Source organism: Pseudophryne corroboree, chromosome 1, assembly GCF_028390025.1.
Source record: "Pseudophryne corroboree isolate aPseCor3 chromosome 1, aPseCor3.hap2, whole genome shotgun sequence".
Taxonomy (NCBI): Eukaryota; Metazoa; Chordata; class Amphibia; order Anura; family Myobatrachidae; genus Pseudophryne; species Pseudophryne corroboree.
Genome location: NC_086444.1, coordinates 730,651,250 through 730,675,270, shown reverse-complemented (window position 1 = coordinate 730,675,270; position 24,021 = coordinate 730,651,250). Strand labels below are relative to the sequence as shown.

The window sequence follows — 24,021 nt, the reverse complement described above, 5'->3', positions numbered from 1 at the left end:
CCATTTTCAAACTTATTCATTTATGTACCAGTAGTTAGAAGTAGAAAAGCTCTAACAGAAACAACAAATTTTGTCTACAGCCACACCACCCTGGTACGCCCAATCTCCTCTGATCTTGGAAGCTAAGCAGTGTTGGGCCTGGTTAGTACTTGGATGGGAGACCACCTGGGAATACAAGGTGCTGTAGGTATTTTTATACTGCCAACACCGTTCTGTTGAGGCATTCCATTTTCAAACTTATTAATTTATGTACCAGTAGTTAGAAGTAGAAAAGCTCTAACAGAAACCACAATGCTTATCTACAGCCACACCACACTGGATACGCTCGATTTTATCTGATCTTTAAAGCTAAGCAGTGTTGTCCCTGGTTAGTACTTAAATGGGAGACCCCCTGGGAATACAAGGTGCTGTATGTATTTTTATACTGCCAACACTGTTCTTTAGATGCATTCCATTTTCAAACTTATTCATTTATGTACCAGTAGTTAGAAGTAGAAAAGCTCTAACAGAAACAACAAATTTCATCTACAGCCACACCACACTGGATACGCCCAAACTCCTCTGATCTTGGAAGCTAAGCAGTGTTGGGCCTGGTTAGTACTAGGATGGGAGACCACCTCGGAATACAAGGTACTCTAGGTATTTTTATACTGCCAACACTATACTGTTGATGCATTCCATTTTCAAACTTATTCATTTATGTACCAGTAGTTAGAAGTAGAAAAGCTCTAACAGAAACCACAATGCTTATCTACAGCCACACCACATTGGATATGCCCAATCTCATCTGATCTTGAAAGCTAAGCAGTGTTGGGCCTGGTTAGTACTTGGATGGGAGACCACCTGGGAATACAAGGTGCTGTATGTATTTTTATACTGCCAACATTGTTCTTTAGATGCATTCTATTTTCAAACTTATTCATTTATGTACCAGTAGTTAGAAGTAGAAAAGCTCTAACAGAAACAACTGATTTCATCTACAGCCACACCACACTGGATACGCCCTATCTCCTCTGATCTTGGAAGCTAAGCAGTGTTGGGCCTGGTTAGTACTTGGTTGGGAGACCACCTGGGAATACAAGGTGCTGTAGGTATTTTTATACTGCCAACACCGTTCTGTTGAGGCATTCCATTTTCTAACTTATTCATTTATATACAATTAGTTAGAAGTAGAAAACCTGTAACAGAAACCTCAAAACTCATCTACAGCCCCACCACACTGGGTGCGCCCAATCTCTACTGATGTTGGAAACTAAGCAGTGTTGGCCCTGGTTAGTATTTGGATGGGAGACCACCTGGGAATACAGGGTGCTGTATGTATTTTTATACTGCCAACGTCGTTCTGTTGATGCATTCCATTTTCAAACTTAATTATTTATGTACCAGTAGTTAGAAGTATAAAAGCTCTAACAGAAAAATCAAAGCTCATCTACAGCCACACCACACTGTATATGCTTGATCACCTCTGATCTTGGAAGCTAAGCAGTGTTTGTCGTGGTTAGTACTTGGATGGGAGACGAAATAGAAATACAAGGTGCTGTAGGTATTTTTATACTGCCAACGTCGTTCTGTTGATGCATTCCATTTTCAAACTTAATTATTTATGTTCCAGTAGTTAGAAGTAGAAAAGCTCTAACAGAAACAGCAAAACTCATCTACAGCCACACCACACTGGATACGCCCAGTCTCTTCTGATGTTGGAAGCTAAGCAGTATTGGCCCTGCTTAGTACTTGGATGGGAGACCACCTGGGAATACAAGGTGCTGTAGCTATTTTTATACTGCCAACGTCGTTCAGTTGGTGCATTCCATTTTCATACTTATTTATTTATGTACCAATAGTTAGAAGTAGAAAAGCTCTAACAGAAACCACAAAGCTCATTTACAGCCACACCAGACTGGATATGCCCAATCTCTTCTGATCTTGGAAGCTAAGCAGTGTTGGTCCTGGTTAGTATTTGGATGGGAAACCATCTGGGAATAAAAGGTGCTGTAGGTATTTTTATGCTGCCAACACCGTTCTTGCGATGCATTCCATTTTCAAACTTATTCATTTATGTACCAGTAGTTAGAAGTAGAAAAGCTCCAACAGAAACAACAAATCTCTACAGCAACACCACACTGGATACGCCCAGTCTCTTCTGATGTTGGAAGCTAAACAGTATTGGCCCTGCTTAGTACTTAGATGGGAGACCACCTGGGAATATAGGGTGCTGTAGGTATTTTTATACTGCCAACGTCGTTCTGTTGATGCATTCCATTTTCAAACTTATTCATTTATGTACCAGCAGTTAGAAGTAGAAAAGCTCTAATAGAAACCACAAAGCTCATCTACAGCCACACCTCATTGGATACGCCCAATCTCATCTGATCTTGGAAGCTAAGCAGTGTTGGGCCTGCTTAGTATTTGGGTGGGAGACCACCTGGGAATACAAGGTGCTCTAGGTATTTTTATACTGCCAACACGGGCCCTCATTCCGAGTTGTTCGCTCGCGAGCTGCTTTTAGCAGCTTTACACACGCTAAGCCGCCGCCTACTGGGAGTGAATCTTAGCATAGTAAAATTGCGAACGAAAGATTCTCAAAATTGCGATTACACACCTCTTAGCAGTTTCTGAGTAACTTCAACCTTACTCGGCATCTGCGATCAGTTCAGTGCTTGTCGTTCCTGGTTTGACGTCATAAACACACCCAGCGTTCGCCCAGACATTCCTCCGTTTCTCCAGCCACTCCCGCGTTTTTCCCAGAAACGGTAGCGTTTTTTCCCACACGCCCATAAAACGGCCTGTTTCCGCCCAGAAACACCCACTTCCTGTCAATCACACTCCGATCGCCTGAACGAAGAAAAAGCCGTGAGTAAAATACCTAACTGTATAGCAAATTTACTTGGCGCAGTCGCAGTGCGAACATTGCACATGCGCACTAAGCGGAAAATCGCTGCAATGCGAAAAAAATTACCGAGCGAACAACTCGGAATGACCACCCCTGTTCTGTTGATGCATTCCATTTTCAAACTTATTCATTTATGTACCAGTAGTTAGAAGTAGAAAAGCTCTAACAGAAACCACAAAGTTCATCTACAGCATCACCAAACTGGATTCGCCCAATCTCTTCGGATCTTGGAAGCTAAGCAGTGTTGGGCCTGGATAGTACTTGGATGGGAAACCACCTGGGAATACAAGGTGCTGTAGGTATTTTTATACTGCCAACACTGTTCTGTTGAGGCATTCCATTTTCAAACTTATTCATTTATGTACCAGTAGTTAGAAGTAGAAAAGCTCTAACAGAAACAACTGATTTCATCTACAGCCACACCACACTGGATACGCCTATCTCCTTTGATCTTGGAAGCTTAGCAGTGTTGGGCCTGGTTAGTACTTGGATGGGAGACCACCTGGGAATACAAGGTGCTGTAGGTATTTTTATACTGCCAACACCGTTCTGTTGAGGCATTTTATTTTCAAACTTATTCATTTATGTACCAGTAGTCAGAAGTAGAAAAGCTCTAATAGAAACCACTAAGCTCATCTACAGCCACACCACACTGGATACGCCCAATCTCATCTAATCGTGGAAGGTAAGTGGTGTTGGGCCTGGTTAGTACTTGGATGGGAGACCACCTGTGAATTCAAGGTGCTGTAGGTATTTTTATACTGCCAACACCGTTCTGTTGATTCATTCCATTTTCAAACTTATTCATATATGTACAATTAGTTAGAAGTAGAAAACCAGTAACAGAAACCTCAAAACTCATCTACAGCCCCACCACACTGGGTGCGCCCAATCTCTACTGATGTTGGAAACTAAGCGGTGTTGGCCCTGGTTAGTACTTGGATGGGAGACCACCTGGGAATACAGGGTGCTGTATGTATTTTTATACTGCCAACGTCGTTCTGTTGATGCATTCCATTTTCAAACTTAATTATTTATGTACCAGTAGTTAGAAGTATAAAAGCTCTAACAGAAAAAACAAAGCTCATCTACAGCCACACCACACTGTATATGCTTGATCACCTCTGATCTTGGAAGCTAAACAGTGTTGGTCCTGGTTAGTACTTGGATGGGAGACGAAATAGAAATACAAGGTGCTGTAGGTATTTTTATACTGCAAACACCGTTCTGTTGATGCATTCCTATTTCAAATTTATTCCTTTATGTACCAGTAGTTAGAAGTAGAAAAGCTCTAACTGAAACCATAAAGCACATCTACAGCCACACCACACTGGATATGCCCAATCTCATCTGATCTTGAAAGCTAAGCATTGTTGGGCCTGGTTAGTACTTGGGTGGGAAACTACCTGGGAATACAAGGTGCTGTAGGTATTTTTATACTGCCAACACCGTTCTATTGATGCATTCCATTTTCAAACTTATTCATTTATGTACCAGTAGTTAGAAGTAGAAAAGCTCTAACAGAAACAACAATGCTCATCTACAGCCACACCACACTGGATATGCCCAATCTCCTCTGATCTTGAACGCTAAACAGTGTTGTCCCTGGTTAGTACTTGGATGGGAGACCCCCTGGGAATACAAGGTGCTGTATGTATTTTTATACTGCCAACACTGTTCTTTAGATGCATTTCATTTTCAAACTTATTCATTTATGTACCAGTAGTTAGAAGTAGAAAAGCTCTAACTAAAACAACAAATTTCATCTACAGCCACACCACACTGTATACGCCCAATCTCCTCAGATCTTGGAAGCTAAGCATTGTTGGGACTGCTTAGTACTTGGATGGGAGAATACCTGGGAATACAAGGTGCTGTAGGTATTTTTATACTGCCAACACAGTTCTATTGATGCATTCCATTTTCAAACTTATTAATTTATGTACCAGTAGTTAGAAGTAGAAAAGCTATAACAGAAACCACAAAGCTCATCTACAGACACTCCACACTGGATACGCCCAATCTCCTCTGATCTTGGAAGCTAAGCAGTGGTGTGCCTGGTTGGTACTTGGATGGGAAACCACCTGGGAATACAAGGTGCTGTAGGTATTTTTATACTGCCAACACCGTTCTGTTGAGGCATACCATTTTCAAACTTATTCATTTATGTATCAGTTGTTAGAAGTAGAAAAGCTCTACCAGAAACCACAATGCCTATCTACAGCCACACCACACTGGATACGCCCAATCTCATCTGATCTTTAAAGCTAAGCAGTCTTGGGCCTGGTTAGTACTTGGATGGGAAACCACCTGGGAATACAAAGTGCTGTAGGTATTTTTATACTGCCAACACCGTTCTGTTGATGCATTCCATTTTCAAACTTATTCATTTATGTACCAGTAGTTAGAAGTAGAAAAGCTCTAACAGAAACAACAAATTTTGTCTACAGCCACACCACCCTGGTACGCCCAATCTCCTCTGATCTTGGAAGCTAAGCAGTGTTGGGCCTGGTTAGTACTTGGATGGGAGACCACCTGGGAGTACAAGGTGCTGTAGGTATTTTTATACTGCCAACACCGTTCTGTTGAGGCATTCCATTTTCAAACTTATTAATTTATGTACCAGTAGTTAGAAGTAGAAAAGCTCTAACAGAAACCACAATGCTTATCTACAGCCACACCACACTGGATACGCTCGATTTTATCTGATCTTTAAAGCTAAGCAGTGTTGTCCCTGGTTAGTACTTAAATGGGAGACCCCCTGGGAATACAAGGTGCTGTATGTATTTTTATACTGCCAACACTGTTCTTTAGATGCATTCCATTTTCAAACTTATTCATTTATGTACCAGTAGTTAGAAGTAGAAAAGCTCTAACAGAAACAACAAATTTCATCTACAGCCACACCACACTGGATATGCCCAAACTCCTCTGATCTTGGAAGCTAAGCAGTGTTGGGCCTGGTTAGTACTAGGATGGGAGACCACCTCGGAATACAAGGTACTCTAGGTATTTTTATACTGCCAACACTATACTGTTGATGCATTCCATTTTCAAACTTATTCATTTATGTACCAGTAGTTAGAAGTAGAAAAGCTCTAACAGAAACCACAATGCTTATCTACAGCCACACCACATTGGATATGCCCAATCTCATCTGATCTTGAAAGCTAAGCAGTGTTGGTCCTGGTTAGTACTTGGATGGGAGACCACCTGGGAATACAAGGTGCTGTATGTATTTTTATACTGCCAACATTGTTCTTTAGATGCATTCTATTTTCAAACTTATTCATTTATGTACCAGTAGTTAGAAGTAGAAAAGCTCTAACAGAAACAACTGATTTCATCTACAGCCACACCACACTGGATACGCCCTATCTCCTCTGATCTTGGAAGCTAAGCAGTATTGGGCCTGGTTAGTACTTGGTTGGGAGACCACCTGGGAATACAAGGTGCTGTAGGTATTTTTATACTGCCAACACCGTTCTGTTGAGGCATTCCATTTTCTAACTTATTCATTTATATACAATTAGTTAGAAGTAGAAAACCAGTAACAGAAACCTCAAAACTCATCTACAGCCCCACCACACTGGGTGCGCCCAATCTCTACTGATGTTGGAAACTAAGCAGTGTTGGCCCTGGTTAGTATTTGGATGGGAGACCACCTGGGAATACAGGGTGCTGTATGTATTTTTATACTGCCAACGTCGTTCTGTTGATGCATTCCATTTTCAAACTTAATTATTTATGTACCAGTAGTTAGAAGTATAAAAGCTCTAACAGAAAAATCAAAGCTCATCTACAGCCACACCACACTGTATATGCTTGATCACCTCTGATCTTGGAAGCTAAGCAGTGTTTGTCGTGGTTAGTACTTGGATGGGAGACGAAATAGAAATACAAGGTGCTGTAGGTATTTTTATACTGCCAACGTCGTTCTGTTGATGCATTCCATTTTCAAACTTAATTATTTATGTTCCAGTAGTTAGAAGTAGAAAAGCTCTAACAGAAACAGCAAAACTCATCTACAGCCACACCACACTGGATACGCCCAGTCTCTTCTGATGTTGGAAGCTAAGCAGTATTGGCCCTGCTTAGTACTTGGATGGGAGACCACCTGGGAATACAAGGTGCTGTAGCTATTTTTATACTGCCAACGTCGTTCAGTTGGTGCATTCCATTTTCATACTTATTTATTTATGTACCAATAGTTAGAAGTAGAAAAGCTCTAACAGAAACCACAAAGCTCATTTACAGCCACACCAGACTGGATATGCCCAATCTCTTCTGATCTTGGAAGCTAAGCAGTGTTGGTCCTGGTTAGTATTTGGATGGGAAACCATCTGGGAATAAAAGGTGCTGTAGGTATTTTTATGCTGCCAACACCGTTCTTGCGATGCATTCCATTTTCAAACTTATTCATTTATGTACCAGTAGTTAGAAGTAGAAAAGCTCTAACAGAAACAACAAATCTCTACAGCAACACCACACTGGATACGCCCAGTCTCTTCTGATGTTGGAAGCTAAACAGTATTGGCCCTGCTTAGTACTTGGATGGGAGACCACCTGGGAATATAGGGTGCTGTAGGTATTTTTATACTGCCAACGTCGTTCTGTTGATGCATTCCATTTTCAAACTTATTCATTTATGTACCAGCAGTTAGAAGTAGAAAAGCTCTAATAGAAACCACAAAGCTCATCTACAGCCACACCTCATTGGATACGCCCAATCTCATCTGATCTTGGAAGCTAAGCAGTGTTGGGCCTGCTTAGTATTTGGGTGGGAGACCACCTGGGAATACAAGGTGCTCTAGGTATTTTTATACTGCCAACACGGGCCCTCATTCCGAGTTGTTCGCTCGCGAGCTGCTTTTAGCAGCTTTACACACGCTAAGCCGCCGCCTACTGGGAGTGAATCTTAGCATAGTAAAATTGCGAACGAAAGATTCTCAAAATTGCGATTACACACCTCTTAGCAGTTTCTGAGTAACTTCAACCTTACTCGGCATCTGCGATCAGTTCAGTGCTTGTCGTTCCTGGTTTGACGTCATAAACACACCCAGCGTTCGCCCAGACATTCCTCCGTTTCTCCAGCCACTCCCGCGTTTTTCCCAGAAACGGTAGCGTTTTTTCCCACACGCCCATAAAACGGCCTGTTTCCGCCCAGAAACACCCACTTCCTGTCAATCACACTCCGATCGCCTGAACGAAGAAAAAGCCGTGAGTAAAATACCTAACTGTATAGCAAATTTACTTGGCGCAGTCGCAGTGCGAACATTGCACATGCGCACTAAGCGGAAAATCGCTGCAATGCGAAAAAAATTACCGAGCGAACAACTCGGAATGACCACCCCTGTTCTGTTGATGCATTCCATTTTCAAACTTATTCATTTATGTACCAGTAGTTAGAAGTAGAAAAGCTCTAACAGAAACCACAAAGTTCATCTACAGCATCATAAAACTGGATTTGCCCAATCTCTTCGGATCTTGGAAGCTAAGCAGTGTTGGGCCTGGATAGTACTTGGATGGGAAACCACCTGGGAATACAAGGTGCTGTAGGTATTTTTATACTGCCAACACTGTTCTGTTGAGGCATTCCATTTTCAAACTTATTCATTTATGTACCAGTAGTTAGAAGTAGAAAAGCTCTAACAGAAACAACAATGCTCATCTACAGCCACACCACACTGGATATGCCCAATCTCCTCTGATCTTGAACGCTAAACAGTGTTGTCCCTGGTTAGTACTTGGATGGGAGACCCCCTGGGAATACAAGGTGCTGTATGTATTTTTATACTGCCAACACTGTTCTTTAGATGCATTTCATTTTCAAACTTATTCATTTATGTACCAGTAGTTAGAAGTAGAAAAGCTCTAACTAAAACAACAAATTTCATCTACAGCCACACCACACTGTATACGCCCAATCTCCTCAGATCTTGGAAGCTAAGCATTGTTGGGACTGCTTAGTACTTGGATGGGAGAATACCTGGGAATACAAGGTGCTGTAGGTATTTTTATACTGCCAACACAGTTCTATTGATGCATTCCATTTTCAAACTTATTAATTTATGTACCAGTAGTTAGAAGTAGAAAAGCTATAACAGAAACCACAAAGCTCATCTACAGACACTCCACACTGGATACGCCCAATCTCCTCTGATCTTGGAAGCTAAGCAGTGGTGTGCCTGGTTGGTACTTGGATGGGAAACCACCTGGGAATACAAGGTGCTGTAGGTATTTTTATACTGCCAACACCGTTCTGTTGAGGCATACCATTTTCAAACTTATTCATTTATGTATCAGTTGTTAGAAGTAGAAAAGCTCTACCAGAAACCACAATGCCTATCTACAGCCACACCACACTGGATACGCCCAATCTCATCTGATCTTTAAAGCTAAGCAGTCTTGGGCCTGGTTAGTACTTGGATGGGAAACCACCTGGGAATACAAAGTGCTGTAGGTATTTTTATACTGCCAACACCGTTCTGTTGATGCATTCCATTTTCAAACTTATTCATTTATGTACCAGTAGTTAGAAGTAGAAAAGCTCTAACAGAAACAACAAATTTTGTCTACAGCCACACCACCCTGGTACGCCCAATCTCCTCTGATCTTGGAAGCTAAGCAGTGTTGGGCCTGGTTAGTACTTGGATGGGAGACCACCTGGGAATACAAGGTGCTGTAGGTATTTTTATACTGCCAACACCGTTCTGTTGAGGCATTCCATTTTCAAACTTATTAATTTATGTACCAGTAGTTAGAAGTAGAAAAGCTCTAACAGAAACCACAATGCTTATCTACAGCCACACCACACTGGATACGCTCGATTTTATCTGATCTTTAAAGCTAAGCAGTGTTGTCCCTGGTTAGTACTTAAATGGGAGACCCCCTGGGAATACAAGGTGCTGTATGTATTTTTATACTGCCAACACTGTTCTTTAGATGCATTCCATTTTCAAACTTATTCATTTATGTACCAGTAGTTAGAAGTAGAAAAGCTCTAACAGAAACAACAAATTTCATCTACAGCCACACCACACTGGATACGCCCAAACTCCTCTGATCTTGGAAGCTAAGCAGTGTTGGGCCTGGTTAGTACTAGGATGGGAGACCACCTCGGAATACAAGGTACTCTAGGTATTTTTATACTGCCAACACTATACTGTTGATGCATTCCATTTTCAAACTTATTCATTTATGTACCAGTAGTTAGAAGTAGAAAAGCTCTAACAGAAACCACAATGCTTATCTACAGCCACACCACATTGGATATGCCCAATCTCATCTGATCTTGAAAGCTAAGCAGTGTTGGGCCTGGTTAGTACTTGGATGGGAGACCACCTGGGAATACAAGGTGCTGTATGTATTTTTATACTGCCAACATTGTTCTTTAGATGCATTCTATTTTCAAACTTATTCATTTATGTACCAGTAGTTAGAAGTAGAAAAGCTCTAACAGAAACAACTGATTTCATCTACAGCCACACCACACTGGATACGCCCTATCTCCTCTGATCTTGGAAGCTAAGCAGTGTTGGGCCTGGTTAGTACTTGGTTGGGAGACCACCTGGGAATACAAGGTGCTGTAGGTATTTTTATACTGCCAACACCGTTCTGTTGAGGCATTCCATTTTCTAACTTATTCATTTATATACAATTAGTTAGAAGTAGAAAACCTGTAACAGAAACCTCAAAACTCATCTACAGCCCCACCACACTGGGTGCGCCCAATCTCTACTGATGTTGGAAACTAAGCAGTGTTGGCCCTGGTTAGTATTTGGATGGGAGACCACCTGGGAATACAGGGTGCTGTATGTATTTTTATACTGCCAACGTCGTTCTGTTGATGCATTCCATTTTCAAACTTAATTATTTATGTACCAGTAGTTAGAAGTATAAAAGCTCTAACAGAAAAATCAAAGCTCATCTACAGCCACACCACACTGTATATGCTTGATCACCTCTGATCTTGGAAGCTAAGCAGTGTTTGTCGTGGTTAGTACTTGGATGGGAGACGAAATAGAAATACAAGGTGCTGTAGGTATTTTTATACTGCCAACGTCGTTCTGTTGATGCATTCCATTTTCAAACTTAACTATTTATGTTCCAGTAGTTAGAAGTAGAAAAGCTCTAACAGAAACAGCAAAACTCATCTACAGCCACACCACACTGGATACGCCCAGTCTCTTCTGATGTTGGAAGCTAAGCAGTATTGGCCCTGCTTAGTACTTGGATGGGAGACCACCTGGGAATACAAGGTGCTGTAGCTATTTTTATACTGCCAACGTCGTTCAGTTGGTGCATTCCATTTTCATACTTATTTATTTATGTACCAATAGTTAGAAGTAGAAAAGCTCTAACAGAAACCACAAAGCTCATTTACAGCCACACCAGACTGGATATGCCCAATCTCTTCTGATCTTGGAAGCTAAGCAGTGTTGGTCCTGGTTAGTATTTGGATGGGAAACCATCTGGGAATAAAAGGTGCTGTAGGTATTTTTATGCTGCCAACACCGTTCTTGCGATGCATTCCATTTTCAAACTTATTCATTTATGTACCAGTAGTTAGAAGTAGAAAAGCTCTAACAGAAACAACAAATCTCTACAGCAACACCACACTGGATACGCCCAGTCTCTTCTGATGTTGGAAGCTAAGCAGTATTGGCCCTGCTTAGTACTTGGATGGGAGACCACCTGGGAATATAGGGTGCTGTAGGTATTTTTATACTGCCAACGTCGTTCTGTTGATGCATTCCATTTTCAAACTTATTCATTTATGTACCAGCAGTTAGAAGTAGAAAAGCTCTAATAGAAACCACAAAGCTCATCTACAGCCACACCTCATTGGATACGCCCAATCGCATCTGATCTTGGAAGCTAAGCAGTGTTGGGCCTGCTTAGTATTTGGGTGGGAGACCACCTGGGAATACAAGGTGCTCTAGGTATTTTTATACTGCCAACACGGGCCCTCATTCCGAGTTGTTCGCTCGCGAGCTGCTTTTAGCAGCTTTACACACGCTAAGCCGCCGCCTACTGGGAGTGAATCTTAGCATAGTAAAATTGCGAACGAAAGATTCTCAAAATTGCGATTACACACCTCTTAGCAGTTTCTGAGTAACTTCAACCTTACTCGGCATCTGCGATCAGTTCAGTGCTTGTCGTTCCTGGTTTGACGTCATAAACACACCCAGCGTTCGCCCAGACATTCCTCCGTTTCTCCAGCCACTCCCGCGTTTTTCCCAGAAACGGTAGCGTTTTTTCCCACACGCCCATAAAACGGCCTGTTTCCGCCCAGAAACACCCACTTCCTGTCAATCACACTCCGATCGCCTGAACGAAGAAAAAGCCGTGAGTAAAATACCTAACTGTATAGCAAATTTACTTGGCGCAGTCGCAGTGCGAACATTGCACATGCGCACTAAGCGGAAAATCGCTGCAATGCGGAAAAAATTACCGAGCGAACAACTCGGAATGACCACCCCTGTTCTGTTGATGCATTCCATTTTCAAACTTATTCATTTATGTACCAGTAGTTAGAAGTAGAAAAGCTCTAACAGAAACCACAAAGTTCATCTACAGCATCATAAAACTGGATTTGCCCAATCTCTTCGGATCTTGGAAGCTAAGCAGTGTTGGGCCTGGATAGTACTTGGATGGGAAACCACCTGGGAATACAAGGTGCTGTAGGTATTTTTATACTGCCAACACTGTTCTGTTGAGGCATTCCATTTTCAAACTTATTCATTTATGTACCAGTAGTTAGAAGTAGAAAAGCTCTAACAGAAACAACTGATTTCATCTACAGCCACACCACACTGGATACGCCTATCTCCTTTGATCTTGGAAGCTTAGCAGTGTTGGGCCTGGTTAGTACTTGGATGGGAGACCACCTGGGAATACAAGGTGCTGTAGGTATTTTTATACTGCCAACACCGTTCTGTTGAGGCATTTTATTTTCAAACTTATTCATTTATGTACCAGTAGTCAGAAGTAGAAAAGCTCTAATAGAAACCACTAAGCTCATCTCCAGCCACACCACACTGGATACGCCCAATCTCATCTAATCGTGGAAGGTAAGTGGTGTTGGGCCTGGTTAGTACTTGGATGGGAGACCACCTGTGAATTCAAGGTGCTGTAGGTATTTTTATACTGCCAACACCGTTCTGTTGATTCATTCCATTTTCAAACTTATTCATATATGTACAATTAGTTAGAAGTAGAAAACCAGTAACAGAAACCTCAAAACTCATCTACAGCCCCACCACACTGGGTGCGCCCAATCTCTACTGATGTTGGAAACTAAGCAGTGTTGGCCCTGGTTAGTACTTGGATGGGAGACCACCTGGGAATACAGGGTGCTGTATGTATTTTTATACTGCCAACGTCGTTCTGTTGATGCATTCCATTTTCAAACTTAATTATTTATGTACCAGTAGTTAGAAGTATAAAAGCTCTAACAGAAAAAACAAAGCTCATCTACAGCCACACCACACTGTATATGCTTGATCACCTCTGATCTTGGAAGCTAAGCAGTGTTGGTCCTGGTTAGTACTTGGATGGGAGACGAAATAGAAATACAAGGTGCTGTAGGTATTTTTATACTGCAAACACCGTTCTGTTGATGCATTCCTATTTCAAATTTATTCCTTTATGTACCAGTAGTTAGAAGTAGAAAAGCTCTAACTGAAACCATAAAGCACATCTACAGCCACACCACACTGGATATGCCCAATCTCATCTGATCTTGAAAGCTAAGCATTGTTGGGCCTGGTTAGTACTTGGGTGGGAAACTACCTGGGAATACAAGGTGTTGTAGGTATTTTTATACTGCCAACACCGTTCTATTGATGCATTCCATTTTCAAACGTATTCATTTATGTACCAGTAGTTAGAAGTAGAAAAGCTCTAACAGAAACAACAATGCTCATCTACAGCCACACCACACTGGATTTGCCCAATCTCCTCTGATCTTGAACGCTAAACAGTGTTGTCCCTGGTTAGTACTTGGATGGGAGACCCCCTGGGAATACAAGGTGCTGTATGTATTTTTATACTGCCAACACTGTTCTTTAGATGCATTTCATTTTCAAACTTATTCATTTATGTACCAGTAGTTAGAAGTAGAAAAGCTCTAACTAAAACAACAAATTTCATCTACAGCCACACCACACTGTATACGCCCAATCTCCTCAGATCTTGGAAGCTAAGCATTGTTGGGACTGCTTAGTACTTGGATGGGAGAATACCTGGGAATACAAGGTGCTGTAGGTATTTTTATACTGCCAACACAGTTCTATTGATGCATTCCATTTTCAAACTTATTAATTTATGTACCAGTAGTTAGAAGTAGAAAAGCTATAACAGAAACCACAAAGCTGATCTACAGACACTCCACACTGGATACGCCCAATCTCCTCTGATCTTGGAAGCTAAGCAGTGGTGTGCCTGGTTGGTACTTGGATGGGAAACCACCTGGGAATACAAGGTGCTGTAGGTATTTTTATACTGCCAACACCGTTCTGTTGAGGCATACCATTTTCAAACTTATTCATTTATGTATCAGTTGTTAGAAGTAGAAAAGCTCTACCAGAAACCACAATGCCTATCTACAGCCACACCACACTGGATACGCCCAATCTCATCTGATCTTTAAAGCTAAGCAGTCTTGGGCCTGGTTAGTACTTGGATGGGAAACCACCTGGGAATACAAAGTGCTGTAGGTATTTTTATACTGCCAACACCGTTCTGTTGATGCATTCCATTTTCAAACTTATTCATTTATGTACCAGTAGTTAGAAGTAGAAAAGCTCTAACAGAAACAACAAATTTTGTCTACAGCCACACCACCCTGGTACGCCCAATCTCCTCTGATCTTGGAAGCTATGCAGTGTTGGGCCTGGTTAGTACTTGGATGGGAGACCACCTGGGAATACAAGGTGCTGTAGGTATTTTTATACTGCCAACACCGTTCTGTTGAGGCATTCCATTTTCAAACTTATTAATTTATGTACCAGTAGTTAGAAGTAGAAAAGCTCTAACAGAAACCACAATGCTTATCTACAGCCACACCACACTGGATACGCTCGATTTTATCTGATCTTTAAAGCTAAGCAGTGTTGTCCTTGGTTAGTACTTAAATGGGAGACCCCCTGGGAATACAAGGTGCTGTATGTATTTTTATACTGCCAACACTGTTCTTTAGATGCATTCCATTTTCAAACTTATTCATTTATGTACCAGTAGTTAGAAGTAGAAAAGCTCTAACAGAAACAACAAATTTCATCTACAGCCACACCACACTGGATACGCCCAAACTCCTCTGATCTTGGAAGCTAAGCAGTGTTGGGCCTGGTTAGTACTAGGATGGGAGACCACCTGGGTATACAAGGTACTCTAGGTATTTTTATACTGCCAACACTATACTGTTGATGCATTCCATTTTCAAACTTATTCATTTATGTACCAGTAGTTAGAAGTAGAAAAGCTCTAACAGAAACCACAATGCTTATCTACAGCCACACCACATTGGATATGCCCAATCTCATCTGATCTTGAAAGCTAAGCAGTGTTGGGCCTGGTTAGTACTTGGATGGGAGACCACCTGGGAATACAAGGTGCTGTATGTATTTTTATACTGCCAACATTGTTCTTTAGATGCATTCTATTTTCAAACTTATTCATTTATGTACCAGTAGTTAGAAGTAGAAAAGCTCTAACAGAAACAACTGATTTCATCTACAGCCACACCACACTGGATACGCCCTATCTCCTCTGATCTTGGAAGCTAAGCAGTGTTGGGCCTGGTTAGTACTTGGTTGGGAGACCACCTGGGAATACAAGGTGCTGTAGGTATTTTTATACTGCCAACACCGTTCTGTTGAGGCATTCCATTTTCTAACTTATTCATTTATATACAATTAGTTAGAAGTAGAAAACCTGTAACAGAAACCTCAAAACTCATCTACAGCCCCACCACACTGGGTGCGCCCAATCTCTACTGATGTTGGAAACTAAGCAGTGTTGGCCCTGGTTAGTATTTGGATGGGAGACCACCTGGGAATACAGGGTGCTGTATGTATTTTTATACTGCCAACGTCGTTCTGTTGATGCATTCCATTTTCAAACCAGTAGTTAGAAGTATAAAAGCTCTAACAGAAAAATTAAAGCTCATCTACAGCCACACCACACTGTATATGCTTGATCACCTCTGATCTTGGAAGCTAAGCAGTGTTGGTCGTGGTTAGTACTTGGATGGGAGACGAAATAGAAATACAAGGTGCTGTAGGTATTTTTATACTGCCAACGTCGTTCTGTTGATGCATTCCATTTTCAAACTTAATTATTTATGTTCCAGTAGTTAGAAGTAGAAAAGCTCTAACAGAAACAGCAAAGCTCATCTACAGCCACACCACACTGGATACGCCCAGTCTCTTCTGATGTTGGAAGCTAAGCAGTATTGGCCCTGCTTAGTACTTGGATGGGAGACCACCTGGGAATACAAGGTGCTGTAGCTATTTTCATACTGCCAACGTCATTCAGTTGGTGCATTCCATTTTCATACTTATTTATTTATGTACCAATAGTTAGAAGTAGAAAAGCTCTAACAGAAACAACAAAGCTCATTTACAGCCACACCAGACTGGATATGCCCAATCTCTTCTGATCTTGGAAGCTAAGCAGTGTTGGTCCTGGTTAGTATTTGGATGGGAAACCATCTGGGAATAAAAGGTGCTGTAGGTATTTTTATGCTGCCAACACCGTTCTTGCGATGCATTCCATTTTCAAACTTATTCATTTATGTACCAGTAGTTAGAAGTAGAAAAGCTCTAATAGAAACAACAAATCTCTACAGCAACACCACACTGGATACGCCCAGTCTCTTCTGATGTTGGAAGCTAAGCAGTATTGGCCCTGCTTAGTACTTGGATGGGAGACCACCTGGGAATATAGGGTGCTGTAGGTATTTTTATACTGCCAACGTCGTTCTGTTGATGCATTCCATTTTCAAACTTATTCATTTATGTACCAGCAGTTAGAAGTAGAAAAGCTCTAATAGAAACCACAAAGCTCATCTACAGCCACACCTCATTGGATACGCCCAATCTCATCTGATCTTGGAAGCTAAGCAGTGTTGGGCCTGCTTAGTATTTGGGTGGGAGACCACCTGGGAATACAAGGTGCTCTAGGTACTTTTATACTGCCAACATGGGCCCTCATTCCGAGTTGTTCGCTCGCGAGCTGCTTTTAGCAGCTTTGCACACGCTAAGCCGCCGCCTACTGGGAGTGAATCTTAGCATAGTAAAATTGCGAACGAAAGATTCTCAAAATTGCGATTACACACCTCTTAGCAGTTTCTGAGTAACTTCAACCTTACTCGGCATCTGCGATCAGTTCAGTGCTTGTCGTTCCTGGTTTGACGTCATAAACACACCCAGCGTTCGCCCAGACATTCCTCCGTTTCTCCAGCCACTCCCGCGTTTTTCCCAGAAACGGTAGCGTTTTTTCCCACACGCCCATAAAACGGCCTGTTTCCGCCCAGAAACACCCACTTCCTGTCAATCACACTCCGATCGCCTGAACGAAGAAAAAGCCGTGAGTAAAATACCTAACTGTATAGCAAATTTACTTGGCGCAGTCGCAGTGCGAACATTGCACATGCGCACTAAGCGGAAAATCGCTGCAATGCGAAAAAAATTACCGAGCGAACAACTCGGAATGACCACCCCTGTTCTGTTGATGCATTCCATTTTCAAACTTATTCATTTATGTACCAGTAGTTAGAAGTAGAAAAGCTCTAACAGAAACCACAAAGTTCATCTACAGCATCACCAAACTGGATTCGCCCAATCTCTTCGGATCTTGGAAGCTAAGCAGTGTTGGGCCTGGATAGTACTTGGATGGGAAACCACCTGGGAATACAAGGTGCTGTAGGTATTTTTATACTGCCAACACTGTTCTGTTGAGGCATTCCATTTTCAAACTTATTCATTTATGTACCAGTAGTTAGAAGTAGAAAAGCTCTAACAGAAACAACTGATTTCATCTACAGCCACACCACACTGGATACGCCTATCTCCTTTGATCTTGGAAGCTTAGCAGTGTTGGGCCTGGTTAGTACTTGGATGGGAGACCACCTGGGAATACAAGGTGCTGTAGGTATTTTTATACTGCCAACACCGTTCTGTTGAGGCATTTTATTTTCAAACTTATTCATTTATGTACCAGTAGTCAGAAGTAGAAAAGCTCTAATAGAAACCACTAAGCTCATCTACAGCCACACCACACTGGATACGCCCAATCTCATCTAATCGTGGAAGGTAAGTGGTGTTGGGCCTGGTTAGTACTTGGATGGGAGACCACCTGTGAATTCAAGGTGCTGTAGGTATTTTTATACTGCCAACACCGTTCTGTTGATTCATTCCATTTTCAAACTTATTCATATATGTACAATTAGTTAGAAGTAGAAAACCAGTAACAGAAACCTCAAAACTCATCTACAGCCCCACCACACTGGGTGCGCCCAATCTCTACTGATGTTGGAAACTAAGCAGTGTTGGCCCTGGTTAGTACTTGGATGGGAGACCACCTGGGAATACAGGGTGCTGTATGTATTTTTATACTGCCAACGTCGTTCTGTTGATGCATTCCATTTTCAAACTTAATTATTTATGTACCAGTAGTTGGAAGTATAAAAGCTCTAACAGAAAAAACAAAGCTCATCTACAGCCACACCACACTGTATATGCTTGATCACCTCTGATCTTGGAAGCTAAGCAGTGTTGGTCCTGGTTAGTACTTGCATGGGAGACGAAATAGAAATACAAGGTGCTGTAGGTATTTTTATACTGCAAACACCGTTCTGTTGATGCATTCCTATTTCAAATTTATTCCTTTATGTACCAGTAGTTAGAAGTAGAAAAGCTCTAACTGAAACCATAAAGCACATCTACAGCCACACCACACTGGATATGCCCAATCTCATCTGATCTTGAAAGCTAAGCATTGTTGGGCCTGGTTAGTACTTGGGTGGGAAACTACCTGGGAATACAAGGTGCTGTAGGTATTTTTATACTGCCAACACCGTTCTATTGATGCATTCCATTTTCAAACTTATTCATTTATGTACCAGTAGTTAGAAGTAGAAAAGCTCTAACAGAAACAACAAAGCTCATCTACAGCCACACCACACTGGATATGCCCAATCTCCTCTGATCTTGAACGCTAAACAGTGTTGTCCCTGGTTAGTACTTGGATGGGAGACCCCCTGGGAATACAAGGTGCTGTATGTATTTTTATACTGCCAACACTGTTCTTTAGATGCATTTCATTTTCAAACTTATTCATTTATGTACCAGTAGTTAGAAGTAGAAAAGCTCTAACTAAAACAACAAATTTCATCTACAGCCACACCACACTGTATACGCCCAATCTCCTCAGATCTTGGAAGCTAAGCATTGTTGGGACTGCTTAGTACTTGGATGGGAGAATACCTGGGAATACAAGGTGCTGTAGGTATTTTTATACTGCCAACACAGTTCTATTGATGCATTCCATTTTCAAACTTATTAATTTATGTACCAGTAGTTAGAAGTAGAAAAGCTATAACAGAAACCACAAAGCTCATCTACAGACACTCCACACTGGATACGCCCAATCTCCTCTGATCTTGGAAGCTAAGCAGTGGTGTGCCTGGTTGGTACTTGGATGGGAAACCACCTGGGAATACAAGGTGCTGTAGGTAATTTTAAACTGCCAACACCGTTCTGTTGAGGCATACCATTTTCAAACTTATTCATTTATGTATCAGTTGTTAGAAGTAGAAAAGCTCTACCAGAAACCACAATGCCTATCTACAGCCACACCACACTGGATACGCCCAATCTCATCTGATCTTTAAAGCTAAGCAGTCTTGGGCCTGGTTAGTACTTGGATGGGAAACCACCTGGGAATACAAGGTGCTGTAGGTATTTTTATACTGCCAACACCGTTCTGTTGATGCATTCCATTTTCAAACTTATTCATTTATGTACCAGTAGTTAGAAGTAGAAAAGCTCTAACAGAAACTACAAATTTTGTCTACAGCCACACCACCCTGGTACGCCCAATCTCCTCTGATCTTGGAAGCTAAGCAGTGTTGGGCCTGGTTAGTACTTGGATGGGAGACCACCTGGGAATATAAGGTGCTGTAGGTATTTTTATACTGCCAACACCGTTCTGTTGAGGCATTCCATTTTCAAACTTATTCATTTATGTACCAGTAGTTAGAAGTAGAAAAGCTCTAACAGAAACCACAATGCTTATCTACAGCCACACCACACTGGATACGCTTGATTTTATCTGATCTTGAAAGCTAAGCAGTGTTGTCCCTGGTTAGTACTTGAATGGGAGACCACCTGGGAATACAAGGTGCTCTAGGTATTTTTATACTGCCAACACTATACTGTTGATGCATTCCATTTTCAAACTTATTCATTTATGTACCAGTAGTTAGAAGTAGAAAAGCTCTAACAGAAGCCACAATGCTTATCTACAGCCACACCACATTGGATATGCCCAATCTCATCTGATCTTGAAAGCTAAGCAGTGTTGGGCCTGGTTAGTACTTGGATGGGAGACCACCTGGGAATACAAGGTGCTGTATGTATTTTTATACTGCCAACACTGTTCTTTAGATGCATTCTATTTTCAAACTTATTCATTTATGTACCAGTAGTTAGAAGTAGAAAAGCTCTAACAGAAACAACTGATTTCATCTACAGCCACACCACACTGGATACGCCCTATCTCCTCTGATCTTGGAAGCTAAGCAGTGTTGGGCCTGGTTAGTACTTGGTTGGGAGACCACCTGGGAATACAAGGTGCTGTAGGTATTTTTATACTGCCAACACCGTTCTGTTGAGGCATTCCATTTTCTAACTTATTCATTTATATACAATTAGTTAGAAGTAGAAAACCTGTAACAGAAACCTCAAAACTCATCTACAGCCCCACCACACTGGGTGCGCCCAATCTCTACTGATGTTGGAAACTAAGCAGTGTTGGCCCTGGTTAGTATTTGGATGGGAGACCACCTGGGAATGGGTGCTGTATGTATTTTTATACTGCCAACGTCGTTCTGTTGATGCATTCCATTTTCAAACTTAATTATTTATGTTCCAGTAGTTAGAAGTAGAAAAGCTCTAACAGAAACAGCAAAGCTCATCTACAGCCACACCACACTGGATACGCCCAGTCTCTTCTGATGTTGGAAGCTAAGCAGTATTGGCCCTGCTTAGTACTTGGATGGGAGACCACCTGGGAATATAGGGTGCTGTAGGTATTTTTATACTGCCAACGTCGTTTTGTTGATGCATTCCATTTTCAAACTTATTCATTTATGTACCAGCAGTTAGAAGTAGAAAAGCTCTAATAGAAACCACAAAGCTCATCTACAGCCACACCTCACTGGATACGCCCAATCTCATCTGATCTTGGAAGCTAAGCAGTGTTGGGCCTAGTTAGTACTTGGATGGGAGACCACCTGGGAATACAAGGTGCTGTAGCTATTTTTATACTGCCAACGTCGTTCAGTTGATGCATTCCATTTTCATACTTATTTATTTATGTACCAATAGTTAGAAGTAGAAAAGCTCTAACAGAAACCACAAAGCTCATTTACAGCCACACCAGACTGGATATGCCCAATCTCTTCTGATCTTGGAAGCTAAGCAGTGTTGGTCCTGGTTACTACTTGGATGGGAAACCATCTGGGAATAAAAGGTGCTGTAGGTATTTTTATGCTGCCAACACCGTTCTTGCGATGCATTCCATTTTCAAACTTATTCATTTATGTACCAGTAGTTAGAAGTAGAAAAGCTCTAACAGAAACAACAAATCTCATCTACAGCAACACCACACTGGATACGGCCAATCTCATCTGATCTTGGAATTAAGCAGTGTTGGTCCTGGTTAGTACATGGATGGGAAACCACCTGGGAATACATAGTGCTGTGGGTATTTTTATACTGCCAATACCGTTCTGTTGATGCATTCCTATTTCAAACTTATTCATTTATGTACCAGTAGTTAGAAGTAGAAAAGCTCTAACAGAAACCGCAAAGCTTATCTACAGCCACACCACACTGGACATACCCGATCTCATCTTATCTTGGCAGCTAAGCAGTGCTGGGCATGGTTAGTACTTGGATGGGAGACTTCCTGGGAATACAAGGTGTTGTAGGTATATTTATACTGCCAACACCGTTCTGTTGATGCATTCCATTTTCAATCATATTTATTTATGTACCAGTAGTTAGAAGTAGAAAAGCTCTTACAGAAACCACACAACTCATCTACAGCCACACCACACTGGATATGCCCAATCTTATCTGATCTTAAAAGCTACGCTATGTTGAACCTGGTTAGTACTCGGATGGGAGATCACCTGGGAATACAAGGTGCTGTAGGTATTTTTATACTGCCAACACCGTTCTGTTGATGCCTTCCATTTCAAACTTATTCATTTATGTACCAGTAGTTAGAAGTAGAAAAGCTCTAACAGAAACCACAAAGCTCATCTACAGCCACACCACACTTTATACGTCCAATCTCATCTGTTCTTGGAAGCTAAGCATTGTTGGAACTGGTTAGAAATTGGGTGGGAGACCACCTGGGAATACAAGGTGATGTAGGCATTTTTATACTGCTAACACCGTTCTGTTGATGCATTCCTATTTCAAACTTATTCATTTATGTACCAGTAGTTAGAAGTAGAAAAGCTCTAACAGAAACCACAAAGGTCATATACAGCCACACCACACTGGATACGCCCAATCTACTCTGATCTTGGAAGCTAAGCAGTGTTGGGTCTGGTTAGTTTTGATGGGAGACCACCTGTGAATACAAGGTACTGTAGTTATTTTTTACTGCCAACACCGTTCTGTTGATGCATTCCATTTTCAAACTTATTAATTTATGTACCAGTAGTTAGAAGTAGAAAAGCTCTAACAGAAACCACAAAGCTCATCTACAGCCACACCACACTGGATACACCTAATCTCATCTGATCTTGGTAGCTAAGCAGTGTTGGACCAGGTTAGTACTTGGTTGGGAGACCACCTGGAACGACAAGGTGCTGTAGGTATTTTTATACTGCCAACACCGTTCTGTTGATGCATTACCATTTCAAATTTATTCATTTATGTACCAGTAGTTAGAAGTAGAAAAGCTCTAACAGAAACCACAAAGCACATCTACAGCCACACCACACTGGATACGCCTTATCTCATCTGATCTTGGAAGCTAAGCATTGTTGGACCTGGTTAGTACTTGGTCGGAGATCTCCTGGAAATACAAGGTACAGTAAGTATTTTTATACTGCCAACACCGTTCTGTTGATGCATTCCTATTTCAAATTTATTAATTTATGTACCAGTAGTTAGAAGTAGAAAAGATCTAATAGAAACCACAAATCTGTTCTTTAGCCACAGCACACTTGATGTCCCCAATCTCATCTGAACTTAGAAGCTAAGCAGTGTTTGGCCTGGTTAGTAGTTGGATGGGAGACCACCTGGGAATAAAAGTTGCTGTAGGTATTTTTATACTGCCAACACTGTTCTGTTGATGCATTCCATTTTCAAACTTATTCATTTATGTACCAGTAGTTAGAAGTAGAAAAGCTCTAACAGAAGCTACAAATCTGTTCTACAGTCACACTACACTGTATGTCCCCAATCTCATCTGATCTTGGAAGCTAAGCAGTGTTGGGCATGGTTAGTGCTTGGATGGGAGACTGCCAGGGAATACAAGGTGCTATAGGTATTTTTATACTGTCAACACCATTCTGTTGATGCATTCCATTTTCAATCTTATTCATATATGTACCAGTAGTTAGAAGTAGAAAAGCTCTTACAGAAACCATACAACTCATCTACAGCCACACCACACTGTATATGCCCAATCTCATCAGATCTTGGAAGCTAAGCAATGTTGGGCCTGGTTAGTACTTGGATGGGAGACCACCTGGGAATACAAGGTGCTGTAGGTATTTTTATACTGCCAACATCGTTCTGTTGATAGATTCCATTTCAAACTTATTTATTTATGTACCAGTAGTTAGATGTAGAAAAGCTCTAACAGAAACCACAAAT

The 24,021-nt window shown here is 41.5% G+C and overlaps 2 non-coding genes and 81 pseudogenes across 2 annotated transcripts; all 83 read left to right on the top strand.

Moving 5' to 3' along the window:
• Nucleotides 1-72: 72 nt before the first annotated feature.
• LOC134933575 (5S ribosomal RNA) lies at nucleotides 73-190 on the top strand (annotated as a pseudogene).
• Nucleotides 191-297: 107 nt separating this feature from the next.
• LOC134951375 (5S ribosomal RNA) lies at nucleotides 298-416 on the top strand (annotated as a pseudogene).
• Nucleotides 417-523: 107 nt separating this feature from the next.
• On the top strand, nucleotides 524-642 carry LOC134935539 (5S ribosomal RNA; annotated as a pseudogene).
• Nucleotides 643-749: 107 nt separating this feature from the next.
• On the top strand, nucleotides 750-868 carry LOC134949370 (5S ribosomal RNA; annotated as a pseudogene).
• Nucleotides 869-975: 107 nt separating this feature from the next.
• On the top strand, nucleotides 976-1,094 carry LOC134944614 (5S ribosomal RNA; annotated as a pseudogene).
• A 107-nt stretch (nucleotides 1,095-1,201) lies between these two features.
• On the top strand, nucleotides 1,202-1,320 carry LOC134949689 (5S ribosomal RNA; annotated as a pseudogene).
• A 333-nt stretch (nucleotides 1,321-1,653) lies between these two features.
• On the top strand, nucleotides 1,654-1,772 carry LOC134940776 (5S ribosomal RNA; annotated as a pseudogene).
• Nucleotides 1,773-1,879: 107 nt separating this feature from the next.
• LOC134945445 (5S ribosomal RNA) lies at nucleotides 1,880-1,998 on the top strand (annotated as a pseudogene).
• A 104-nt stretch (nucleotides 1,999-2,102) lies between these two features.
• On the top strand, nucleotides 2,103-2,221 carry LOC134948696 (5S ribosomal RNA; annotated as a pseudogene).
• Nucleotides 2,222-2,328: 107 nt separating this feature from the next.
• On the top strand, nucleotides 2,329-2,447 carry LOC134933500 (5S ribosomal RNA; annotated as a pseudogene).
• Nucleotides 2,448-3,073: 626 nt separating this feature from the next.
• On the top strand, nucleotides 3,074-3,192 carry LOC134935939 (5S ribosomal RNA; annotated as a pseudogene).
• Nucleotides 3,193-3,299: 107 nt separating this feature from the next.
• On the top strand, nucleotides 3,300-3,417 carry LOC134938028 (5S ribosomal RNA; annotated as a pseudogene).
• A 107-nt stretch (nucleotides 3,418-3,524) lies between these two features.
• LOC134936570 (5S ribosomal RNA) lies at nucleotides 3,525-3,643 on the top strand (annotated as a pseudogene).
• Nucleotides 3,644-3,750: 107 nt separating this feature from the next.
• Nucleotides 3,751-3,869, top strand: LOC134948204 (5S ribosomal RNA; annotated as a pseudogene).
• A 333-nt stretch (nucleotides 3,870-4,202) lies between these two features.
• LOC134933135 (5S ribosomal RNA) lies at nucleotides 4,203-4,321 on the top strand (annotated as a pseudogene).
• A 107-nt stretch (nucleotides 4,322-4,428) lies between these two features.
• LOC134948031 (5S ribosomal RNA) lies at nucleotides 4,429-4,547 on the top strand (annotated as a pseudogene).
• Nucleotides 4,548-4,654: 107 nt separating this feature from the next.
• Nucleotides 4,655-4,773, top strand: LOC134947559 (5S ribosomal RNA; annotated as a pseudogene).
• Nucleotides 4,774-4,880: 107 nt separating this feature from the next.
• Nucleotides 4,881-4,999, top strand: LOC134944300 (5S ribosomal RNA; annotated as a pseudogene).
• Nucleotides 5,000-5,106: 107 nt separating this feature from the next.
• LOC134936227 (5S ribosomal RNA) lies at nucleotides 5,107-5,225 on the top strand (annotated as a pseudogene).
• A 107-nt stretch (nucleotides 5,226-5,332) lies between these two features.
• LOC134934440 (5S ribosomal RNA) lies at nucleotides 5,333-5,450 on the top strand (annotated as a pseudogene).
• A 107-nt stretch (nucleotides 5,451-5,557) lies between these two features.
• On the top strand, nucleotides 5,558-5,676 carry LOC134951364 (5S ribosomal RNA; annotated as a pseudogene).
• Nucleotides 5,677-5,783: 107 nt separating this feature from the next.
• LOC134937929 (5S ribosomal RNA) lies at nucleotides 5,784-5,902 on the top strand (annotated as a pseudogene).
• A 107-nt stretch (nucleotides 5,903-6,009) lies between these two features.
• LOC134959526 (5S ribosomal RNA) lies at nucleotides 6,010-6,128 on the top strand (annotated as a pseudogene).
• A 107-nt stretch (nucleotides 6,129-6,235) lies between these two features.
• Nucleotides 6,236-6,354, top strand: LOC134954452 (5S ribosomal RNA; annotated as a pseudogene).
• A 107-nt stretch (nucleotides 6,355-6,461) lies between these two features.
• On the top strand, nucleotides 6,462-6,580 carry LOC134949684 (5S ribosomal RNA; annotated as a pseudogene).
• A 333-nt stretch (nucleotides 6,581-6,913) lies between these two features.
• LOC134940765 (5S ribosomal RNA) lies at nucleotides 6,914-7,032 on the top strand (annotated as a pseudogene).
• Nucleotides 7,033-7,139: 107 nt separating this feature from the next.
• LOC134945441 (5S ribosomal RNA) lies at nucleotides 7,140-7,258 on the top strand (annotated as a pseudogene).
• Nucleotides 7,259-7,362: 104 nt separating this feature from the next.
• Nucleotides 7,363-7,481, top strand: LOC134947617 (5S ribosomal RNA; annotated as a pseudogene).
• A 107-nt stretch (nucleotides 7,482-7,588) lies between these two features.
• Nucleotides 7,589-7,707, top strand: LOC134933494 (5S ribosomal RNA; annotated as a pseudogene).
• Nucleotides 7,708-8,333: 626 nt separating this feature from the next.
• On the top strand, nucleotides 8,334-8,452 carry LOC134950078 (5S ribosomal RNA; annotated as a pseudogene).
• A 107-nt stretch (nucleotides 8,453-8,559) lies between these two features.
• Nucleotides 8,560-8,678, top strand: LOC134948024 (5S ribosomal RNA; annotated as a pseudogene).
• A 107-nt stretch (nucleotides 8,679-8,785) lies between these two features.
• On the top strand, nucleotides 8,786-8,904 carry LOC134947551 (5S ribosomal RNA; annotated as a pseudogene).
• Nucleotides 8,905-9,011: 107 nt separating this feature from the next.
• Nucleotides 9,012-9,130, top strand: LOC134944293 (5S ribosomal RNA; annotated as a pseudogene).
• Nucleotides 9,131-9,237: 107 nt separating this feature from the next.
• On the top strand, nucleotides 9,238-9,356 carry LOC134936224 (5S ribosomal RNA; annotated as a pseudogene).
• A 107-nt stretch (nucleotides 9,357-9,463) lies between these two features.
• Nucleotides 9,464-9,581, top strand: LOC134933571 (5S ribosomal RNA; annotated as a pseudogene).
• A 107-nt stretch (nucleotides 9,582-9,688) lies between these two features.
• Nucleotides 9,689-9,807, top strand: LOC134951353 (5S ribosomal RNA; annotated as a pseudogene).
• A 107-nt stretch (nucleotides 9,808-9,914) lies between these two features.
• LOC134935529 (5S ribosomal RNA) lies at nucleotides 9,915-10,033 on the top strand (annotated as a pseudogene).
• A 107-nt stretch (nucleotides 10,034-10,140) lies between these two features.
• LOC134949314 (5S ribosomal RNA) lies at nucleotides 10,141-10,259 on the top strand (annotated as a pseudogene).
• A 107-nt stretch (nucleotides 10,260-10,366) lies between these two features.
• On the top strand, nucleotides 10,367-10,485 carry LOC134944567 (5S ribosomal RNA; annotated as a pseudogene).
• A 107-nt stretch (nucleotides 10,486-10,592) lies between these two features.
• LOC134949678 (5S ribosomal RNA) lies at nucleotides 10,593-10,711 on the top strand (annotated as a pseudogene).
• A 333-nt stretch (nucleotides 10,712-11,044) lies between these two features.
• Nucleotides 11,045-11,163, top strand: LOC134940754 (5S ribosomal RNA; annotated as a pseudogene).
• A 107-nt stretch (nucleotides 11,164-11,270) lies between these two features.
• Nucleotides 11,271-11,389, top strand: LOC134945439 (5S ribosomal RNA; annotated as a pseudogene).
• A 104-nt stretch (nucleotides 11,390-11,493) lies between these two features.
• Nucleotides 11,494-11,612, top strand: LOC134945229 (5S ribosomal RNA; annotated as a pseudogene).
• A 107-nt stretch (nucleotides 11,613-11,719) lies between these two features.
• Nucleotides 11,720-11,838, top strand: LOC134934756 (5S ribosomal RNA; annotated as a pseudogene).
• Nucleotides 11,839-12,464: 626 nt separating this feature from the next.
• LOC134950067 (5S ribosomal RNA) lies at nucleotides 12,465-12,583 on the top strand (annotated as a pseudogene).
• A 107-nt stretch (nucleotides 12,584-12,690) lies between these two features.
• LOC134938017 (5S ribosomal RNA) lies at nucleotides 12,691-12,808 on the top strand (annotated as a pseudogene).
• Nucleotides 12,809-12,915: 107 nt separating this feature from the next.
• Nucleotides 12,916-13,034, top strand: LOC134945147 (5S ribosomal RNA; annotated as a pseudogene).
• A 107-nt stretch (nucleotides 13,035-13,141) lies between these two features.
• On the top strand, nucleotides 13,142-13,260 carry LOC134946255 (5S ribosomal RNA; annotated as a pseudogene).
• A 333-nt stretch (nucleotides 13,261-13,593) lies between these two features.
• On the top strand, nucleotides 13,594-13,712 carry LOC134934234 (5S ribosomal RNA; annotated as a pseudogene).
• Nucleotides 13,713-13,819: 107 nt separating this feature from the next.
• Nucleotides 13,820-13,938, top strand: LOC134949496 (5S ribosomal RNA; annotated as a pseudogene).
• A 107-nt stretch (nucleotides 13,939-14,045) lies between these two features.
• LOC134947544 (5S ribosomal RNA) lies at nucleotides 14,046-14,164 on the top strand (annotated as a pseudogene).
• A 107-nt stretch (nucleotides 14,165-14,271) lies between these two features.
• On the top strand, nucleotides 14,272-14,390 carry LOC134944286 (5S ribosomal RNA; annotated as a pseudogene).
• Nucleotides 14,391-14,497: 107 nt separating this feature from the next.
• On the top strand, nucleotides 14,498-14,616 carry LOC134936221 (5S ribosomal RNA; annotated as a pseudogene).
• A 107-nt stretch (nucleotides 14,617-14,723) lies between these two features.
• Nucleotides 14,724-14,841, top strand: LOC134939190 (5S ribosomal RNA; annotated as a pseudogene).
• Nucleotides 14,842-14,948: 107 nt separating this feature from the next.
• Nucleotides 14,949-15,067, top strand: LOC134949176 (5S ribosomal RNA; annotated as a pseudogene).
• A 107-nt stretch (nucleotides 15,068-15,174) lies between these two features.
• Nucleotides 15,175-15,293, top strand: LOC134936375 (5S ribosomal RNA; annotated as a pseudogene).
• A 107-nt stretch (nucleotides 15,294-15,400) lies between these two features.
• On the top strand, nucleotides 15,401-15,519 carry LOC134949255 (5S ribosomal RNA; annotated as a pseudogene).
• A 107-nt stretch (nucleotides 15,520-15,626) lies between these two features.
• Nucleotides 15,627-15,745, top strand: LOC134944525 (5S ribosomal RNA; annotated as a pseudogene).
• A 107-nt stretch (nucleotides 15,746-15,852) lies between these two features.
• LOC134949668 (5S ribosomal RNA) lies at nucleotides 15,853-15,971 on the top strand (annotated as a pseudogene).
• Nucleotides 15,972-16,288: 317 nt separating this feature from the next.
• LOC134940743 (5S ribosomal RNA) lies at nucleotides 16,289-16,407 on the top strand (annotated as a pseudogene).
• Nucleotides 16,408-16,514: 107 nt separating this feature from the next.
• On the top strand, nucleotides 16,515-16,633 carry LOC134945435 (5S ribosomal RNA; annotated as a pseudogene).
• A 104-nt stretch (nucleotides 16,634-16,737) lies between these two features.
• Nucleotides 16,738-16,856, top strand: LOC134945225 (5S ribosomal RNA; annotated as a pseudogene).
• A 107-nt stretch (nucleotides 16,857-16,963) lies between these two features.
• LOC134933516 (5S ribosomal RNA) lies at nucleotides 16,964-17,082 on the top strand (annotated as a pseudogene).
• Nucleotides 17,083-17,708: 626 nt separating this feature from the next.
• Nucleotides 17,709-17,827, top strand: LOC134935933 (5S ribosomal RNA; annotated as a pseudogene).
• Nucleotides 17,828-17,934: 107 nt separating this feature from the next.
• On the top strand, nucleotides 17,935-18,052 carry LOC134938006 (5S ribosomal RNA; annotated as a pseudogene).
• Nucleotides 18,053-18,159: 107 nt separating this feature from the next.
• On the top strand, nucleotides 18,160-18,278 carry LOC134936566 (5S ribosomal RNA; annotated as a pseudogene).
• A 107-nt stretch (nucleotides 18,279-18,385) lies between these two features.
• Nucleotides 18,386-18,504, top strand: LOC134946244 (5S ribosomal RNA; annotated as a pseudogene).
• A 333-nt stretch (nucleotides 18,505-18,837) lies between these two features.
• Nucleotides 18,838-18,956, top strand: LOC134933131 (5S ribosomal RNA; annotated as a pseudogene).
• A 107-nt stretch (nucleotides 18,957-19,063) lies between these two features.
• Nucleotides 19,064-19,182, top strand: LOC134948016 (5S ribosomal RNA; annotated as a pseudogene).
• Nucleotides 19,183-19,289: 107 nt separating this feature from the next.
• On the top strand, nucleotides 19,290-19,408 carry LOC134947538 (5S ribosomal RNA; annotated as a pseudogene).
• Nucleotides 19,409-19,515: 107 nt separating this feature from the next.
• LOC134944281 (5S ribosomal RNA) lies at nucleotides 19,516-19,634 on the top strand (annotated as a pseudogene).
• Nucleotides 19,635-19,741: 107 nt separating this feature from the next.
• LOC134932567 (5S ribosomal RNA) lies at nucleotides 19,742-19,860 on the top strand (annotated as a pseudogene).
• Nucleotides 19,861-19,967: 107 nt separating this feature from the next.
• LOC134934714 (5S ribosomal RNA) lies at nucleotides 19,968-20,085 on the top strand (annotated as a pseudogene).
• A 107-nt stretch (nucleotides 20,086-20,192) lies between these two features.
• On the top strand, nucleotides 20,193-20,311 carry LOC134950400 (5S ribosomal RNA; annotated as a pseudogene).
• Nucleotides 20,312-20,418: 107 nt separating this feature from the next.
• On the top strand, nucleotides 20,419-20,537 carry LOC134949203 (5S ribosomal RNA; annotated as a pseudogene).
• A 107-nt stretch (nucleotides 20,538-20,644) lies between these two features.
• On the top strand, nucleotides 20,645-20,763 carry LOC134944477 (5S ribosomal RNA; annotated as a pseudogene).
• A 330-nt stretch (nucleotides 20,764-21,093) lies between these two features.
• On the top strand, nucleotides 21,094-21,212 carry LOC134936341 (5S ribosomal RNA; annotated as a pseudogene).
• A 107-nt stretch (nucleotides 21,213-21,319) lies between these two features.
• On the top strand, nucleotides 21,320-21,438 carry LOC134953434 (5S ribosomal RNA). The gene has a single exon (XR_010185578.1). It is a non-coding gene; the product is annotated as a 5S ribosomal RNA (ribosomal RNA).
• A 107-nt stretch (nucleotides 21,439-21,545) lies between these two features.
• On the top strand, nucleotides 21,546-21,664 carry LOC134947054 (5S ribosomal RNA; annotated as a pseudogene).
• Nucleotides 21,665-21,996: 332 nt separating this feature from the next.
• On the top strand, nucleotides 21,997-22,115 carry LOC134940222 (5S ribosomal RNA; annotated as a pseudogene).
• Nucleotides 22,116-22,896: 781 nt separating this feature from the next.
• LOC134933388 (5S ribosomal RNA) lies at nucleotides 22,897-23,015 on the top strand (annotated as a pseudogene).
• A 558-nt stretch (nucleotides 23,016-23,573) lies between these two features.
• On the top strand, nucleotides 23,574-23,692 carry LOC134949507 (5S ribosomal RNA; annotated as a pseudogene).
• A 107-nt stretch (nucleotides 23,693-23,799) lies between these two features.
• On the top strand, nucleotides 23,800-23,918 carry LOC134936652 (5S ribosomal RNA). Its single transcript, XR_010180532.1, has one exon. It is a non-coding gene; the product is annotated as a 5S ribosomal RNA (ribosomal RNA).
• Nucleotides 23,919-24,021: the final 103 nt, after the last annotated feature.